Source organism: Peromyscus maniculatus, chromosome 12 (assembly GCF_049852395.1).
Source record: "Peromyscus maniculatus bairdii isolate BWxNUB_F1_BW_parent chromosome 12, HU_Pman_BW_mat_3.1, whole genome shotgun sequence".
Lineage (NCBI taxonomy): Eukaryota > Metazoa > Chordata > Mammalia > Rodentia > Cricetidae > Peromyscus > Peromyscus maniculatus.
The window spans coordinates 13,399,899-13,418,433 of NC_134863.1; the positions used below are offsets into that span (position 1 = coordinate 13,399,899).

The following is an 18,535-nucleotide window of genomic DNA, read 5'->3' on the forward strand; positions in this document are numbered from 1 at the left end:
AGCGATCCATTTCTTTCCTTCTGGACACCAAAACCACCGATACAGTCCTGAAAGTTTTTGGATGCCACCTCTCCTCATTTCCCTATTGTCGGGGTACAAAAGACAGCCTTACCCACCTCACCAGATTTAATTGAACTTTCAGAGTTACTTAATGGGAAAAGATTTCCAACTAAGATAGGAGCTTTCATTTCATTGCCTCACTCCAGATCTACTAGCCTGTGTTTCTCACGTCCACACAGACAGGTCCCTGATCTTTGCCTTGTCCCTAATTCCAAAAAGTAAGTTCTCATGCACCACAAGCTTTTCTCTTCCCAGTTCCCTGTTCTAACTCACTGTTCAGCTAATGGTACAGGACCACCACAGATCTGGAGTCCAGAGATCATTAAGTAAGAAACTGTAACAGCTAAAAGGTATTTACACCCCCAGACCCAAAAGCTTCTGGGCACTACAAAAAAGACTTTAACATAAACATCTATTACTACAAAATGCTTTTAATAATTGATCATCTGTCTCCTGGATGCCGAACTAGTAAATGAATCAGGTGCTTTAAAATAATCTGTCTCTGATAAAGCTTAACATGTTTCAAAACCAGCTTAAATCTAACTGGACAGGCTGGATCTACCTCAGATAAGTGCCAACTCCCTTGGTCTAAAAACACTCCAAAAAATGAAATAATAACTATTCTTTTCTCTCTAAGCATTCTTTTGTGTCACCAGCATCTTGTCAGACAGAAGGTTCCCAGCACAGCCAAGAGGGATGCATGTCTCCAGAGCAATGGACAGCAGACAGTATCTCACAACGCCTGTCTACCTTGGAAGACCCCCCTTCCCCATTCCCCCCAGAGCCAACTGATGTCCAACAGTCAGCTAGAAGCAGCTTTTGAGAGAAACGATGCCCCTATTCCCATCTACCTGCTGCTTTTATAATAAGCGAAAGTCCGGGATGTAAGGATTCTGTCCTTATTATGTTATCAGCCTGCGATGGCATCCCAACCTAAAAAGCAGACATGCTCTCCCACTCTCTCTCTCTCTGTATTCTTTCTGTCCTCCGCACAGTCTCTTTCTCTCTCTGTGTCTCTCTCTGTCTCACTATCTCTGTCTCTGTCTCTCACTCTCTGTATTCTTTCTGTCCTCTGTGCTGTCTTTCTCTCTGTCTCTCTGTCTCTATCTCCCTCTCTCTGTCTCTCTGTCCTTCCTCCTAATAAAGCTCTAAAAAGGTAACCATGGCTCGTGATTCTTCTGCCACCACAGCATCCAGCACTCTCTTCCTCTGCCACAGCCACTGTGATAGCCACGGCCAGCCACGATCGCCACTCTAAACCCCTTCGCCCACTACAGCATGAAGCCACATGTAAGTGACACTTGTCTGTGTTTCTTTCTTGTTTCTCTCATTCTGTAAGCACACAATTTCCAGAAGTGTGGTTGGGGTGTGTGTGTGTCTGTGTGTCTGTGACACTAAAGATTAAATTTAGGCTCTGTGGATACAATCTCAGTCCTAAGGTTTATATTTCTTTTTTATAATAATTTATTTTTATTTTATGTGCATTGGTGTTTTGCCTGCCTGTATGTCTGTGTGAGGGTGTCAGGTCTCCTGGAACTGGAGTTACAGACAGTTGTGAAATGTCATGTGGGTGCTGGGAATTGAACCTGGGTCCTCTGGAAGAACAGTCAGTGCTCCTAACTGCTGAGCCATCTCTCCAGCCCCAGCTTATATTTCTTAAGTGGCCTACTTCTGAACCTATAGCCATTCAGTATAGCCAAGATAGTTGCTTCTTGTCTTTTATCTTGCTTTAAATATAAACTGTTTTGGGAAAGTCCAGTCTCGTGTCTGAAAATGGGACCCAGGGTATTGTGAGATCAAAGGCAGGCAGACCCCTGACTACAGACTGCAGCTTATAGTCCATGTGGACAGAAGCATGGCACAAAGTGGCAGCAGGCCCAGTGGCTACCTCTGATTGGCTCAGAAGGTTAGGTCACAATAGAAATGGCCCCATCTAACAATAATTTTCTGTTTTTTTTTCTTGAGCTAATATTAGAGAATAAAGGCACATTCTGTGTATTCTCGGTGTCAAAGTCTGGTCCTACAGCTCCCATACATACCACTTCAATGGCTTTACCTGCCACAGTATACTAGGAAACTATATGCTGGGGAAACTGACCAGGTTCAACTCAGGCTCAGTTAGGGTCACATTTCAAGATGGCCACGGTCATGTCAAGCCAAGATGGGGATGATACAGACCTTGGCACACAGCTTTTTCCATATGAGTTTATCTTCTGATGTTCCTAGAGCTGCTTGCTCCTAGTTGTTTCTGCCTCAGGGACATAACTCAAGGAGTGATCCTAGTTGGTTAAAACCTCTGAGATGGTTTTCTCATCTCACGTGCAACTTTAGGGATCCTAAGCAGCCGGCAGTTGTTCTGGTTGTTAAAACCGTGTAACCTCTGCAGTATTTGTTATGCCTGCGTCATGAGCCCCCGGAGACCACCAGGAGTCAGAGTTCACATGCAAAAGCAAAGAACCTTTATTGCAAGCTCGAGCTTGGACTTCCCATCGGTTCCGACACAGCTATTGGACCAGGGAGAGCGTTGAGCTCAGTTGTATCAAACAGTGACTGGTACTGGCATTTGCTGCAAGGAAACTGGCGATCTATAGACAGATTGTGTGAGCTGTCCTTCATGTTCTAGAGCATTTAGTGCTTGTTTGTCTCAATTCTGATGGGTCTCCCACAGGGTACAGTTTGTGGCTTTTCCTGGTTATTGTAATGGTGAGGCCCAGGCCCAGTAGTGTTAGTCCGCAGCCTGTCATGGCTGCACCAATGTTAAGTTAGACCTCTTCATATTGAAGTAAATATGTGTCATATTCAAGCACATTTAAAGCTTATAATAATCTGAAATAATCACCACTAGTGTTCTTGTCATGATCAAATGCTCTTCCTCCTTCTCCCACCCCCATCATGTCTGATGGGTTCTGTTTCTCTTAGAACTCTCACTTGCTTTACTTCTTTTTTCTGTCAGATGTTTCTATGGGGCCTCATATGCTGTGTCATGATTAGGGTTTTTATACCACAAAGAGTAAGAGTGATTGTGTTTGTGTGTGCATCTGTGTGTGTGCAACACCAGATTTATCCACCTTTGTCGTACTGTTTTTCCACAGTGATGTTTAGAGAGAGACTAAGGGTGTGTATGTAACAATATTTTACCTCTTCCCCCTTTCTGTTTGTTTTAGGAGATTCCTCAACAGTTGAATGGGAGTGATTGTGGAATGTTTACTTGTAAATATGCAGATTATATTTCTAGGGACAAACCTATCACATTTACTCAGGTGAGTCCAAGCTGCTTCTCGTGTCCTTGCTTGTTCCTGTCCTTTGGCAGTGCCTGGCCCACGACAGGCTCTTCTCACAGACAGACTGTTCTAGGAACCTTAGGTGAGGCCCCACTCAGAATCAGTGATGTGCATGCTCGTCATGGGCTGTATTCCTGGACTTGACCAAGAATTCTTGATGACGGGTGGTATAATTTGCTTATCCTTGAACTCCATTTTTGATTGGTTCCTATTGTTACTGTTTTTAGCTAAAGGGAGGCATGTGAGGATAGATGACAGTGAGGAGAAACCCCGCCTTGTGAGGACTTCAACCCCGGTCTAAGATGGAAGCATAAATGAATGTGCTTTCCTTTCTAAAAGATGTCGTATTTGAGAGGAAATTCAAGTACATCAGGAACCCTTAAGTTCCTGTTTGATAGTGGACTCTCAATCTTTCTACAGCCAGAGTTAACCCCAATCAGAAATATTTCTCATCCATAGACCTCTGTTGGATAGCTCCTGTATGCCAAACAAACTGTTCATTGACTAGTAGAACTAAATGCTTTGGAGGAACATGAAGTAACCAGGGCTGCCCTGCTGAATGCATATCTTTCTGATCTCGGAGAATACACTCTCAGCTTTACTAGGAATAAAGTAATGTTTTACGTGAGTTTATTTTTTATTTATTTATTTATTTATTTATTTATTTATTTATTTGAGAGAGACACAGGGTCTCCCATAGCACAGGCTGGCCTGGAAATCACTATGTAGCCAAGGATGACCTTGGTACTTCTCATCCTCCTGCCTCTGTCTCCTGATTGCTATGATTATAAGTGTGCACCACTGTGCATATTAGGCATATAGTCTGCTGAGCCCTTGGATGTCTTGAACTATTTAAAATAACTTAAGAATCATGTTAAGGCTGGGCATATGGTACATGCCTCTAATCTCAGCACTAGGGAGGCAGATACCTGAGGGTCTCTGTGAGTTTCAGGCCAGTCTGGTTTGCATAGTGAGTGCCAGGCCAGCCAGAGCTACATAATGAAAGACCTTGTCTGGAAAAAAAATTGTATGATCATGTATTAAGACTTTTGCCACACACATCCTCCAGAAACCCAGGAGTGTGTAATAGAGAGCAGAGAGCTAGCTCCCCCTATGTATAGCAATGCACCACAAACAGGCCAAAGGTGGCACCCTCTGTTTATTTGGGGTTTGTTTGTTTGTTTTAATTTTTCGAGAGAGGGTTTCTCTGTGTGGCCCTGGCTGTCTTAGAACTCACTCTGTAGACCAGGCTGGCCTTGAACTCACAGAGATCCACCTGCCTCTGCCTCTGGAGTGCTGGGATTAAAGGCATGCATCATCACCACCTGTCTTTTTCCTGCATTTTAAATAAAGGTCATTTAAATTGAAACCAGGGCCTCATAAATACTAGGCAAGACCTCTCCCAGGGAGCCATACCTTCATGCCCTAAGGTCATTTTTTTTTAAATATAAAAGTGAATGATTTTTTTTAAAGTGATGTTTACTTAGAATGTAGAAAAGTTTCCTATTGTACCACTGCTTGGACATTTCCAATTGGTGCTTTCTTCTTCTTCTTCTTCTTCTCCTCTTCCTCCTCTTTTTTCTTCTTCTCTTTGCTATTTTTATTATTGTCCCTGTAGTATATTATTCTGTATTCAGCTTTGGTTTTTCTAACTTGTAAGTGCATATGTATGCACATGTAATCACACATAATGTATGTATATAAGTGTGGGACACTTACAATCCCAGAACTGGGGAGGCTGAGGCAGGAGAAGCTCTTGACCATAGCAGCTTAGGCTCTTAAGCAAGACCCTTCTCAAGCAAACAAACAAAATAAAACAAGAACCTTTGTCAAACATGGCAACACATGCCTTATAATCCTTATAATCCCAGCACTGGAGGTATAGGCGGGAAGGTTAGGACAAGAAAGCCTATTGTGCTTCAGAAATTTATACATGATGTAAAGTTGATTGATAGACATGTGCATCCTATTTTATGTATGTGATGACACCTAAAGGCTGTCATGCTGTGATATTGTGTGCAGAAGTGTGTAATACTATTGTTTGTGGGATTCTTTTCAGCACCAGATGCCTCTCTTCCGGAAGAAGATGGTGTGGGAAATCCTCCACCAGCAGTTGCTGTGACAGTGCCCTGCCCTGGGTCTTCTAGCTGCTGGTGGTTCTTTCATGGATGTTTCCATATACCTCATGCATTATGGGTTAAAAGTCCCCGTATCATTTCTGTTCTTTCACAGGTACTGGGCTATCAAGAGTGCATGAAGGCCTCTCCACAGTATCCCTGACTTGGGGTGTGGAGGGGCTGCTTGCAGCCCTGTTTGCAAGGCTGTGCCTGCCCAGAGCCCTGGACTGTTCACCCCAAACAAGAACAACTGCTAATTAATGTTGTTTGTTTTAAAGTTATTTCCATATGAATGTGGGAAATGCAGGCTTTGTTCTATGAATTGTTTTTTCTGTGTTTGTTCCCATGCATTCATTCACTCACTCATTTGCAAACACTGGGCAGTGCCCTTTTCTCACTGCTCTTTTATAATTAACTATAATAATTTGTTTGGACTATTTATTTCTGAAAAGAATGTAATCAAACTGCCACCCCCTGCTGCAGAGGGGCCTCAGCAGGGGGAGGGAGGGGGTGTTGACTAGCTTCTCTAATGCTGGAGTAGGAACTGCCGACATGAAGTTAACGTTCTCCCTTTTGAGGCTTGAAAACGCCAGAAGAAATGACGCTGCTGTGTTGTGGGGATCTGGCTGCCTCTTAGAGGCTCTGCCGCTCTGACACAGGCACAGTTCATGGAAATGTGGCCAAGGACCTCAGTCTCTGTGTCCTCAGAGCAGTGTGTGCTCATCTTAGAGACTTTCTTTTTTAGAACTGAAGTAGCTTGGCTTCCTCTCGAAACTGGATTCAAAGTAACTGTGACCATAAATGTTTCATCCTAGGTGTGGTTGAGTATGACCCTCACAATGGTAAAGGGCTGGCCTGAACCGTCTATTTCAGAAGATGCTCCTCAATTTAAGCCTATTTTTCTTCAGAGTTTTTTTCTTTAAAAAATATATAAATATATATAAAGCTGAAATTAAGTTCTTGGCTCATTAGCATGCCCACTGAGGCCTCTGGAGAGAGATTTAATACCTGGCTCTGAGGTCATCTTTACAGTCATTTATTTTGTATATGAAAGTTTGTATTTAACTTTTTTGTTCATTAAAAATCCTACAGATGTGGTTATGCATTTTTAATTTCAGAAAGTTGGTCAGAGCATATTTTACAAGATCTAGTGCCTAGTGTTGCTTTTATCATGTAATAAAAGACTGTCTGGCAGAACCTAGAATATGCTGATAATTTCTCCTCTTTTGTCGGCTTCAACTTTCCAAACTTGTTCTGGAAACAAACAAAAAGAAGAGATAAACTCGGAAAAGCTGCACGCATGTTAGATACAGATGCACATATCTGCTCTTGAGAATCCTGGGCAAGCTGCTTAGAGGTTGTAACAGTTGAAATCTGCTTTTTCTGAGACTTGAAGTGGCCTTGGTATGGAAGCTGGGCCTGTGATGTAGACCAAATGACTGAGCCTACCCAACGAGACCTGGTGGCCTGGCCAGACCTGAGAGCATGTGGTCCAGTGGTTCAGGGGTGAACTGTTTGTGCTTCTTCTTCCATAGGACAGACTGTACAGAGATCCCTTCCTTTAGCCTAGACCCTTTTCCTGGCCCCCCTAGGAGTTGTGCCAGTGATGCCGGGATCCAGCTATAACCAAAGGAGCTCAGACATTGACTGTGTCTACACTGCTGAAAATTGGATGCTAGAATTCTACCTGAGAGTTTATGGCACAGACATACCAAGATGGCTGCCTGACCTGAGTTTAATCCCCTGCACCCACCATGGAAGGAAAACTGACTCCCCAAATTGTCCTCTAACCTGCACACTGGCACACACCAACAGGTGCACCATAATAGTAATAAGTAGATTTTAAAAGGAATTGAGGGCCTTGGATAAGGTTTGTTTCTGTTGGCTTTGTTCTCTTGGATGGTGATTTGTTCTCCACTCAGGTGAGTGGTGCTGTGGTTGATGTGGTATTTGAGGGGCATCCTCTGAGCTTCTCACCCATGTGTGCCCCTGAGAGCTATTCTTAATTCAGAACAGGAAGCTAAAGAGAATTCACTCCCAGTCTCAGCCCAGCACCCATGTCATAAGCTGGGCAGCTGCTCACATCTGTAATCCCAGTTCTGAGGGAATAGGGGCAGGAGGACCAGACCCTGAGGAGCAGGAGGAGTGATGGAGGACACTGACCCCTCTCCCGGGCGCCTCGTGCACACATCTGCAGGCATGTGCACACACCACACTCGTGCAGACACACAGTAAGTCTTCACACAACAGCAAAGTAGCGAGTACAGATGTGAAGCTGCAGCTGCACTGCTCTGCCTGAATTCCGGAATCCAGGCTAAGGCACCACAACCCATGGTTCTGTGAGAAGTGTGTGGGTAATAGAAGTGTTACAGTCAAGCAGATTATGAAACAAAAATAGGTGATAAAACAGCTATTGGTGTAACTAGTGAATCAGCAAAATTAAAGCCAGGGATTTGTGTGTGTGTGTGAAATTTCAATTTTGGGACCTGAAAAAGTGTTGCATTGTTCTGTTTAGCCCACAGTCTCTGAAAATGAGTAAATTTTAAGAAATTCCCAGTGTTGGTGACTTCTCTTTCTGCAGTCGACTGCTTTACGCTTGTGCTTTACCTGGAGTTGGGGTGGAGGAAAGTTGTCCAACCACCCCTGCAGATTTCACTGCAGATAAATTTCTAAATGGTCTTATTAAATACAAAACATGGAGCCAGATATAGGGGTGAAAACCTTAGAGAGATCAGGGAAATAGCCACAGCTAACCTTACCTCACCAACTCTGCAGCTTCCAAATGCGAGTTCCTTCCTGTCTACCCATGTCTTTATGTCTTGCTGTTCTGCCATCTGATTTGCTCTCTCCATTCAACTACATCACTTCCTCTTCCTACACAGCTCTGTTACTTCCTGTCTGTCTGTACAGACCTACAGACCTCCATGGTTGACTAGTTTTGGAATTTAAGGCGTGTGCCACCACATCTGGCTCTGTTTCCAGTGTGGCCTTGAACACACAGAGATCCTGCCTGCCAAGTGATAGGATTAAAGGCATGTGCTAACATTGCATGACTTCTGTATTGTGGCTGGCATTTTCTTCTGATCTCCAGGCAAGCTTTATTTATTAAAGCACAAATAAAATATCACCACACTTTGTATCCTACCCAAGTTGGTTAAGGCTGTTAGAACCCCTATTCCTTCTCTTCTGAGTCCTAGACACAACTTGGGGACTGCTGAGGTGATACTAGATGTTCACCTACACCGAGAAGATGCACATGATCCTGAGGCCTTGTGTGTGTATGAGGAGTCTTCCTGAAGATACAGTAAACCCCAAATACATAAACAACATAAAATACTGTAGTCAACTCACATTATTTAAGTGGCTTTGTGAACTGATTTTGAGAAGACCTCCATATCAAATAAGTTTTTAGAACTTATTTGTAAGGTAGGGATACAGCTGGCTTGCTAATTTATTGTTTTAATTATTTAATATGCACAAGGATGATTTTGGGTGTGTTGGAATAGATACTAATTTTATCTCTTTACCAATAAATTAATCTCTTAAGTGGCCTTTTAGATTTTGTATTGAAACTCATTAATATATTTTATCCTATGATCAATACATAATACACATGTACACAATTTATTTTGTAAAATAAACGTTTGCTTTTTCGGGCTGGAGAGGGGGCGCAACAGTTAGAGCCCTTGCTGGTTTTCTAGAGGACCAATAAATTTAAATCCCAGCATCCACACTGGGCAGCTCAGAAGGGCCTGTAATTCTGACTCCAGGGAATCCACCACCCTCTCTGGGCCCTGCACACTCATACATGGTACACACTCACATAGACAAACACACAATCAGACCATCTGGAGAGGTGGCTCAGTTCTTAAAGAGCACCTGCTTTGAGCCTCGGGGGATCCAGTGCTCTATTCTGGCCTCCTTTGGCACCCATGCACAAACCCCACACACAGATAATTAAAAATAAAAATTTTGAGACAGGGCCCCACCTGTCCTATAATATATAAATCAGGCTGGCCTCGAATCCACAGAGGTCTGCCCACCTCTCCCTCACCAGTGCTGGGATTAAAAGCATGCACCAGGATGTCTAGCTCTAAATTTTCTTTTTAAGTTTTTTTTTTTTTCATTCCGAAGTACTGGGGGCAAATCCAGGGGCTTTGGTGTGCTGGGCAAGTTTGCTATCACAGAATAGACTCCCCAGCCATAGTTGAAAACACTGCTCTTAATGACAGGAAAGCAAAATGAAAGGTTTTTAAAGACAGGAAATGGGCAAAGAGGGAGGGAGGGAAAGAGGGTGAAAGAGAGGCACAGGCTGATTCGAATGATCCATCTAAACCTAGGCAAACAGGCTAGAAGCTTCCAGATCCTTAATGGAAATCTGTAGGGTAATCACTCTGGTTTGTACATTGGCATTTCCAGTAGAAGTCCTGTTCCTTCTCTACATAGGTGATAAGACGGAATCTGGGATTGACAGGATGGCCCAACAAGCAGCTGAGTTCACTCCCTAGAACCTGCGGGGGAAGGAGAGAACCACCATCCAAAAGCTGTCCTCTGACCTCCATATGCAACGCCAACACACACACACACACACACACACACACACACACACACACACACACACACACACATTCAGATTTAGAAACACAAAGGAGCCTGGCTGAGTGAATGTGAGAAGTGTGTCTTCTTTCTGAACATGCATAGCCAACACGAAGGTTTTACATTAACAAATTATGTCTTTGTTTTTATTTTGTTTTGAGAAAGGTCTCCATAACTCAGGCTGGCCTGGAACTCACTTTAAGGTCCAGATTGTCCTCAAGCCTACTACAACCCTTTTGTCTCAGCCTCCTTCGTGCTGGGATTACAGACACACACAACTATGCCTAGCTAAATGTCTTAGCCTAGCATCTTTCAAATGTAGATATTGAGTTCTTGTCTCCAAGACTCCTATGGGACTGTTTACATGAAGCTGTTAGAACTATAAGAGTTCTTGGGGGCATGTGATTCAAATATATAAAGAAAAGTTCTACACCCCTGCTGTAAACACCCCCCCACACACACACATACATACTATATGTCATATGTCAGGCATGTTACATACATATTTGGCAGTCATAAGTGTGATTCCTAAGTATCTGATACCTTTTATAATTTCATTTAATAATGTCAATAAAAAGTACTTATGGTAGAAAAATACTGATAGAAGGTAAAGAATAAAAATTCTGGCCACCTACTACCCCACTCTATGGTGATATTTTATTTGTACTGAAATGTGATTTTATTTGTATGTTAATAAATAAAGTTGCCTGGGGGTCAGAGCTGATAGGAAGCCATAGCAGAAGCAGCAATGTGGCAGGATACAGAATCAATGTGCACAAATCAATAGCTTTTCTATTGGTATTCTATACCAATAACACATACAGAGAATGTGGTTATAGACACACACTCATTCACAATAGCCTCAAAGAAAATACAGTATCTAGGGGTACACCTAACCAAGGAAGGGACGGACCTCTACATGAAAACTTAAATCTGCTGAAGAAAGAGACAGAGACACAAGAAAATGGAAAGACACCCATGTCTGTGGATTAGTAGAATTAACATTGTAAAAATGACCATTCTACCAAAAGCTATTTATAGGTTCAATCCCAATCAAAATCTGTACCTCATTCTTCACAGAAATATAAAAAGGTATTCTAAAGTTCATATGAAACCACAAAAGACCATGGAGAGAGAAAAACAACCCTTGATAAAAAGAATAATTAATGCTGAGGGATTACAACTCCAGATCATAAGATATATTACAGAGACATAGTAATAAAAACAATGTGTATTGGCAAAAACAAAAACAAAAACAAAACAAAAAAAAAAACAGACATGTGGACCAAAGGAACAAAATTGGACATCCAATGTAACTGAATGGTCATGACATGGGTGTGTGGGTTCCCGCGGGTCCATGGAATGAAGACTCAGAGGCATCTTAAGAATGAATCTAGCCTTTCATGGCTGCAGGGGGCACTTTCCCTTCACCTAGGGCATTTTTATCTACTCTCTATTATATTTTAGCCAGTTAATTGATGTACCTACCTTCAAAGCGCTCTAAAAGGAGCTCCCAGAGACCAAATGTCAAGTGCAAATTACTTGATTTATCAGGTACCATGGTTTTCCAGGTTTCCTGAACCAAGTTTTGCATAGGCCTTTGATCCTTGGGGGACTCTCTGATCCTTGACTCTCAGACAAGATTCACATGGGGCAATAAGAGAAACAAAAGGTAAGAGAAACAAAAGGTGTGGCTAAACAAAGGAAGGATTAAGTCTAGGTGCTACTCTCTGGAACCAAGCCAGGAGCTCAGCAGGAATACACTACAGATCCCCTTTTTCATTTAAAAAGTCAATTATCTCAAAGGTTATGCGGCCTTATAGTAAATATAGTCTTTTTTCTATCTGTCTTACAATCTTATGTAAGTAGACCAAAACACATTTTAAAGCCAATAAAGTTACTATTGCTAGAACAAGGGCACCACCTGCTAGGATAAGAAATCTATTAAAGTGATTCGTAGGATTGAATGAGGCTATAGTACCTGCAAGACTTTCCATAATGTCCATTCCTGTCGTATCAGGTAACTTTTTTTGCAAAAGTTTCTTTGATTTCTTTCTGTAAATCAAAAACCATTTGAGAAGAATTAGGGTGACCCAACAAATGCATCCTAACTTTTTCCCAATCATATTTGCTTTCACTAAATCTTAAGGGTGTGATACAATAACAAGAAACATTCCAATCACAGTTTAATTTCATCTGCTCCTTCAAAATCTCTAACTGATCCCCTAACTGTAGCTTGAGAGTTTCTCTCCAACTCCCACCAAGCCCCGTCAGTCCTGCGGCCCACTTATACAATAAACACACAGACGCTTATATTATTTAAACTGTTTGGCCTAATGGCTCAGGCTTCTTGCTATCCTAGTTCCTATATCTCAAATTAACACATATCTATTAGTCTATAAGTTGCCACATCGCTCATGGCTTACCGGTACCTTACATCTCGCTTTTCATGGCAGTGGCTGGCAGCATCCCTCTGCCTCAACCTTCCACTTCCCAGCCTTCTCCTCTCTCCTTGTCCTGCCTATACTTCCTGCCTGGATACTGGCCAATCAGTACTTTATTTGTCAATAAATCATCCACAGCACTTCCCCTTTTCTTTTTTTCACAAAGGAAGGTTTTAACTTTAACATAGCAAAATTGCATATAACAAAACAATTATTAAGCAAGAATTACAATTACAATATCTAGTCTATTTATAATATCTAGTCTATTTGTATTTGGCAAAATTAAAGAAAATATCCTATCTATCCTATATTTGTGAATCTAAGGTTTCATATATAACTTATCTTTTATCATGAGTAAGAAAACTATAACTATCTAGTGTTCAACTACATCAAAGACCTCAGAAGGATACAATATTACCTGAGAAGTGGGAGAAGGATGCAAGCAACTTTCAGGAGTCTCGAGAGAATAGACAGCGACAGCTGGCAGCCTGGACAGTCATCCAGAGTTCTTCTGTAAAGTTGGGGCATCTGTCTTCAGCCCACAGGCCTTGAGTCTCTCAGTCACTTCTCTCTGTGTCCTGTAGAATGTCTGGCAGTTTCCTCTGTGAAGCAGGAACCAGAAGGACCATTTTGCCAAGCAAAGTTCAGTGGTCACCTTCCTATGGGTGCTGCATGTCCAGTCGATCAAGCAGTCCAGGCAAGAACAATTTTTTGCCCAAATGGCTATTTTGGCCAAGAAGAAGATAAACTCCATATAGAGTGTCTTCAATGCCCATCCTCCTCTCTGAAGTAAATTGGTGCTGCCAGGAGCAGATATGTCTCACTGTCCAGAAAGTCTAAATTTTTAAAAATATTTTAAATTCCATATTCTGTAGGTCTTTGAAGTGTTTGAATTATATCTATGTATACCTAGAAAACTTAACATGGCTATAAGTTTGACCATCATAGAAGACTAATTATAAATCTGTATTTCTTAATTATCCATTACAATCTAAATGAGTTACATAAACATAGCACCTTAAACAAGAGTAGAAATATATATATATATATTAGAACAAAACCAACTCTAAATTTGTATCAATAAACTAAAATCTATACCAATGTAAAACATTTTTTAAACAAGTTGTTAAACTTTAAAAGTAGGTTCATTAATCTACCCTTTCATCCTGTCATATCTAAACTATCCCCCTTTCTTCTTTAGAAAGAGATTGTATTTATAATCAACCTGCTTTAAGTAAAAATATTGGTTTTTCTCTGTCCCACACCAGAGGGCTCTTTTGATATGGGATACAAGAATCTTTCAACCTTTTCTTTTAGGAATATGCCTGGGTTTAGAGAAGGAGTAAGCCAATTCCATCTCCAAAGCCAGCTTGGTATATTTGGGAATTTGGGCATAGCTTCTCATACTACTTCCTTCTGGATGAGGACACTGTATCTTATGGGGACACAAAGAAAATTTTAGGATTGTGGAGTAGTCCATGAGGGTGTATTATCTGAGCCAGTTGCCTTGAATCCATTCTGGATGTTGGATCATCTGGGCCATGGTGTCATCAGAGACCTTTCAGGGGGTCTTGGCTGGTCAAACCTGATGTATCTTAATCTGGAACAAATCCATAGCCTCTGGCTTTCTGTGGAAACAGAAGTAGAGCCTCCTTTCCAAAGCAACATATCCTTACATCCAAATTTTGAAGTCAAGGTATCTTTAAAATATACATATTGGCTTAACTCAACAGCTTATACAATCAAATGTTTTTCTGCAGTTAAGAATCCCAAAGACAACACAATCCAGATTCTCTGTGTAATATCCATCTTTATGTGGCTTATTTTTATACTACCTTTACTGTCTCTTTAAAGACTTTATCTTTTTAAGATATATATATATTGCATATATATATATATTTTAAGATATATATATATATATTGCATATATATATATTTTAAGATATATATATATATTGCATATATTCCATTTTATCACTCTTCCAAGCCTATGTACACTCATATATATATATATATTGCATATATATATATATATTTTAAGATATATATATATATATTGCATATATTCCATTTTATCACTCTTCCAAGCCTATGTACAATTTTACACACATTGTAAAGCATTTAAAGTCTTGTTCTATCTGAATCTGCCTTATTGTGTAACTATTGCTTTAAACTGCAGCATTACTAGGGCTAAAACAGCAGCTTTGGCTGGTGGCTCTGCCCACCTCAGCTTCCCATGGAGATGGTATGTTTACCTCCAGCTTTGGAGGAACCATGCTCACCGCCAGAGGCAGTGGGTCTATGCCTCTATCAAAGCAGTGTGTAGCCCAGAAACCTTTTTTTTTTATTGTACTAGCAAAGGCTAAATTCACCATGCAGCATAATGTGCCACTTGGAGACGCCTCATTCCTGCCATACTATAGGTCAAGCTCACATACCCTGACATAGTAGCTCAAACTGCAGGCTGCCACTAACTTGAGACAACTAGGAAGCTGTTTTTAGCTCTTTTAGAATCTTCTTTCTCAGGTTTTAGGTGGAAATTCTTGCCCCACGTTCTAGCACCATTTGTGGCTTGAGAGTTTCTCTCCAGTTCCCGCAAGCCCAGTCAGTCCTGCGGCCCACTTATAAAATAAACACATAGACACTTATATTATTTAAATTGTTTGGCCTAATGGCTCAGACTTCTTGCTATCCTAGTTCCTATATCTCAAATTAACACATATCTATTAGCCTATAAGTTGCCACATGGCTCGTGGCTTACGGGTACCTTACATCTCTCTTTTCATGGCAGTGGCTGGCAGCGTCCCTCTGCCTCAACCTTCCACTTCCCAGCCTTCTCTCTCCTTGTCCCGCCTATACTTCCTGCCTGGCTACTGGCCAATCAGTACTTTATTTATCAATCAATCAATCATCCACAGCACCTAACAATACAACAGCTTGCCTTAATTCATCTAATTCATTTACTATCTCATTATCAATTTTATTTCGTTCAGTCTAAAGTTCTTCTGAATGTCTATGCCAGTCTCTAATGAATTCAGCAGTTTGGATTTCTTTATGAAGGGCCACTCAGCTGCTGTTCCCATAGCTGTCAATGAAATGATTCCCATAATAACTGCAACCACCAGTCCAACCGTCAATGTGTTCTTTTAATATTCTGTCAGCGAGTTTCTATACCAAGATCATCACAGGAGAGTCTTGCCAAGGCCTCGACAACTTCACCGGTATCCAGATTGCTGGCCTTGTCCTAAGAATATATAAACTTTCAAAGGTCAAATTTAAAAACATACTAGAATTAACACAGATATGCAGGGTACACCATTCATAAGTGATGCTGTAATTATTTGGGTGCCATTGTACAGGCTCCTTTAATAGCAAGTAAGGTAATGGTACACATGCCATAATAGGATGGCTTTGATTTAGTCTAAAAGACAGAGTGTATTTATCATCCTTAATGTTTATTTTTCCTTCCCATGCTTTAAGGGGGTAGAAGGCACTTGTCAATTTCCATGAGTAAGTCTGAAATGAATCACCAAATTGCAGGAGAGGACTTGACATTCCAACTCCATGCCACCGAGTAGGTTCATTAATAGAAGCATTGATTTCCACAGTTCCGTTTAAATTGTACCACTTCCATCTTAATTTTGAGTGAGAATAATTTCCTTGAGGGGTGCCATAAGGGCTCCAATCAATGATGTCTCCTTGGAAGATATTAATTAGCACTCGAGATTTCTCACTCTTACACTGTTGCCAATGTACCCAGTCAGATTCCTTGTTGGTAACCCTCATCTCACAGAACGGTAGATTTATGGAACTAGTAGCATTAATCTCTTGTCCTTAAAAAACGGATGTATGAAGCATATAAAACTTAGTATGATAATCTTGGGTAGTATTGACTATGGATAGCCATACTTGAGAGGTTATTTTCCCATGAAAATAGGAATTCCTTGTACTCCAACAGTGTAATTGTCAATCACTTTACCCTCCTCCATTTGCTAAGGGGGACCTTGGTTGACATAGGTAGCCAAGAAGACTCATTAACCACTACAGGAATATTTCTATCTCCCCAAGTTACTACTATGTTAATTGGAGGATTAACAATTTACAAGCTGTTTTTGAAATTATAGAAATATTAATTTGAGCTCACCATTGTTGTAACAAATCTCTACCCCATAAATTCATGGCTGTATCAGCCATATAAGGCTTTAACATTCCTATCTGTTCTTTAGGCTCTATACATTTAATATATTTTATACTTTGTTTTATTTTAGATGGGATTCCAACAAATTGAGTGGAGACTTCTTGTAAAGACCAGTTGGGATCCCAGGATTCTTGTGAAATTATAGAAACATCCAGCATCAGAATCCAATAATCTTTTAATCTCAATTTCATTTAATTTTACTTTTAATTTGGGCCATTCATCATTGATAACTGTTTGTCAAAACACATTTTTTTCTGTACTTCCAAAGCCTCCAGTTCTAAATATAGGTGCCATTTTGCATTTAAGATATGAAAGTAATAATAATTGAGCAATTCTATCACCAGCTTCTAATTTTACATATGCTATTTATAAAAGCATTAAATACAATCTCTATAGGATTTTAAGAGGTAACTTTAGGCAATATTCTGAAATATTTTTATAAAATCTTAAAAAGAGGCTCCTTTTTTTTTTATAGATTCCAAGTAACACATTAATGCAACTCGCCAATTATTAACAGTGTGGACCAAACAATTTACTTGTATTTTGTTTACTGAAAAAAAATAACCTCTTTATCAGTAACAGATTTTTTTCTATGAGTTTTTATCCTAGAAATCACATTATTTAATAAGCTAACAACCCAATCTGTTTTAGGTATTACATTTCTATAGAATTTAACCAAAAATTTTTAGAAAGTAACTTAAAGAGCAGATCCAAATACTCAGTAATGATCAATAGACAAAAGCATAACCAGTATATAATTTAAAATTATGAATCCTGTTCCTTTAGTTTATCAAACTTCCATCCAAACATTTATTAGACAATCAAAAGGAAAGAACATCTTCTATACACTTAATGATTAATATCTCTGGAAATTCAAACAGCATCAACTTAGCATTCCAAGTCCTGACTGAAACCATTCTTCACCAGAAGTTGAGCCCATTTATACTTCCTCTTTCTCCCATGAAGGGACTGCTAATAATGAATTATTCCCACCATGAGAGAAAAACAGAAAACATTTCCCACAAAGAGATCTTTAACATTGAATTATTCCCGCATTTAAACCAAAGTTAAGCAACCAGACAAAATTTTAAGCTCTGGGCTTGCTTGCTTGTCCAGCCAGCAGCAGTGAAGCCCACCTGTTGATTCTTTGTAATTCAGATACCAACACTCTGCTCACAGACAGAAAGAGCTCAGAGTTGTAGCTATCCTGAAATGTTTATATTGGAAAGTGCTGTGCCCAGATCGCGAACCCCCAGAGAGACCACCGAAAGACAAGCATACCAAAATGCAAAAGCAAGGCTTTAATTCAGGATATTCAGGAGCAATACAAGCCTAGGCAGGGACTTCGTTCAACACATCCAATGCAGTGGAGGCTGGAGGAAGTGCCCAGCCTGAATTGTGCACAGCTTTTAAAGACAAAATCCACAAGATTACAATAGCAGGGGATTTCCATACATGTACATTTCTGATTGGCTCATTTCTAGGGACTTTCCAGAAATCATGGTTTAATCTTACTTCTAAGGGGGGTGGTTGCCCATAACCATTTCTCATTGGCTGCCCTCAGGTGGGGACATTCTGTGGTTAAACAATCACCATGGAGACCAGAATTGGGACATTCCATGGTCATACATTCACTATCACATGATTAACTTGTTATTCTGTAAAAATGCAGGAACTTTGGTCTCACAGAAAAAGCCTTTTTCCCCCCTCTATTACTACTGAGAAGAGGCGTTTTTATTTCCTTTATTTTACTTTTATGGGGCTTTATTGTCAGGGACAAGGATAGAATCTCTAGTTAGTAAAAAAAAAAAAAAATACAGACCCCCATAAGACAGGGAA

The 18,535-nt window shown here is 40.5% G+C and overlaps 2 long non-coding RNA genes across 2 annotated transcripts; one reads left to right on the top strand and one right to left on the bottom strand.

Moving 5' to 3' along the window:
• The first annotated feature begins 1,250 nt into the window (after nucleotides 1-1,250).
• Nucleotides 1,251-6,662, top strand: LOC143268091 (uncharacterized). The gene is made up of 3 exons (XR_013043677.1): nucleotides 1,251-1,350; nucleotides 3,225-3,320; nucleotides 5,401-6,662. It is a non-coding gene; the product is annotated as an uncharacterized LOC143268091 (long non-coding RNA).
• On the bottom strand, nucleotides 6,552-18,092 carry LOC143268092 (uncharacterized). Its single transcript, XR_013043678.1, has 3 exons — nucleotides 17,978-18,092; nucleotides 12,036-12,109; nucleotides 6,552-6,712 (listed from the first exon to the last, which is right to left on the bottom strand). It is a non-coding gene; the product is annotated as an uncharacterized LOC143268092 (long non-coding RNA).
• Between the last annotated feature and the right edge of the window lie 443 nt (nucleotides 18,093-18,535).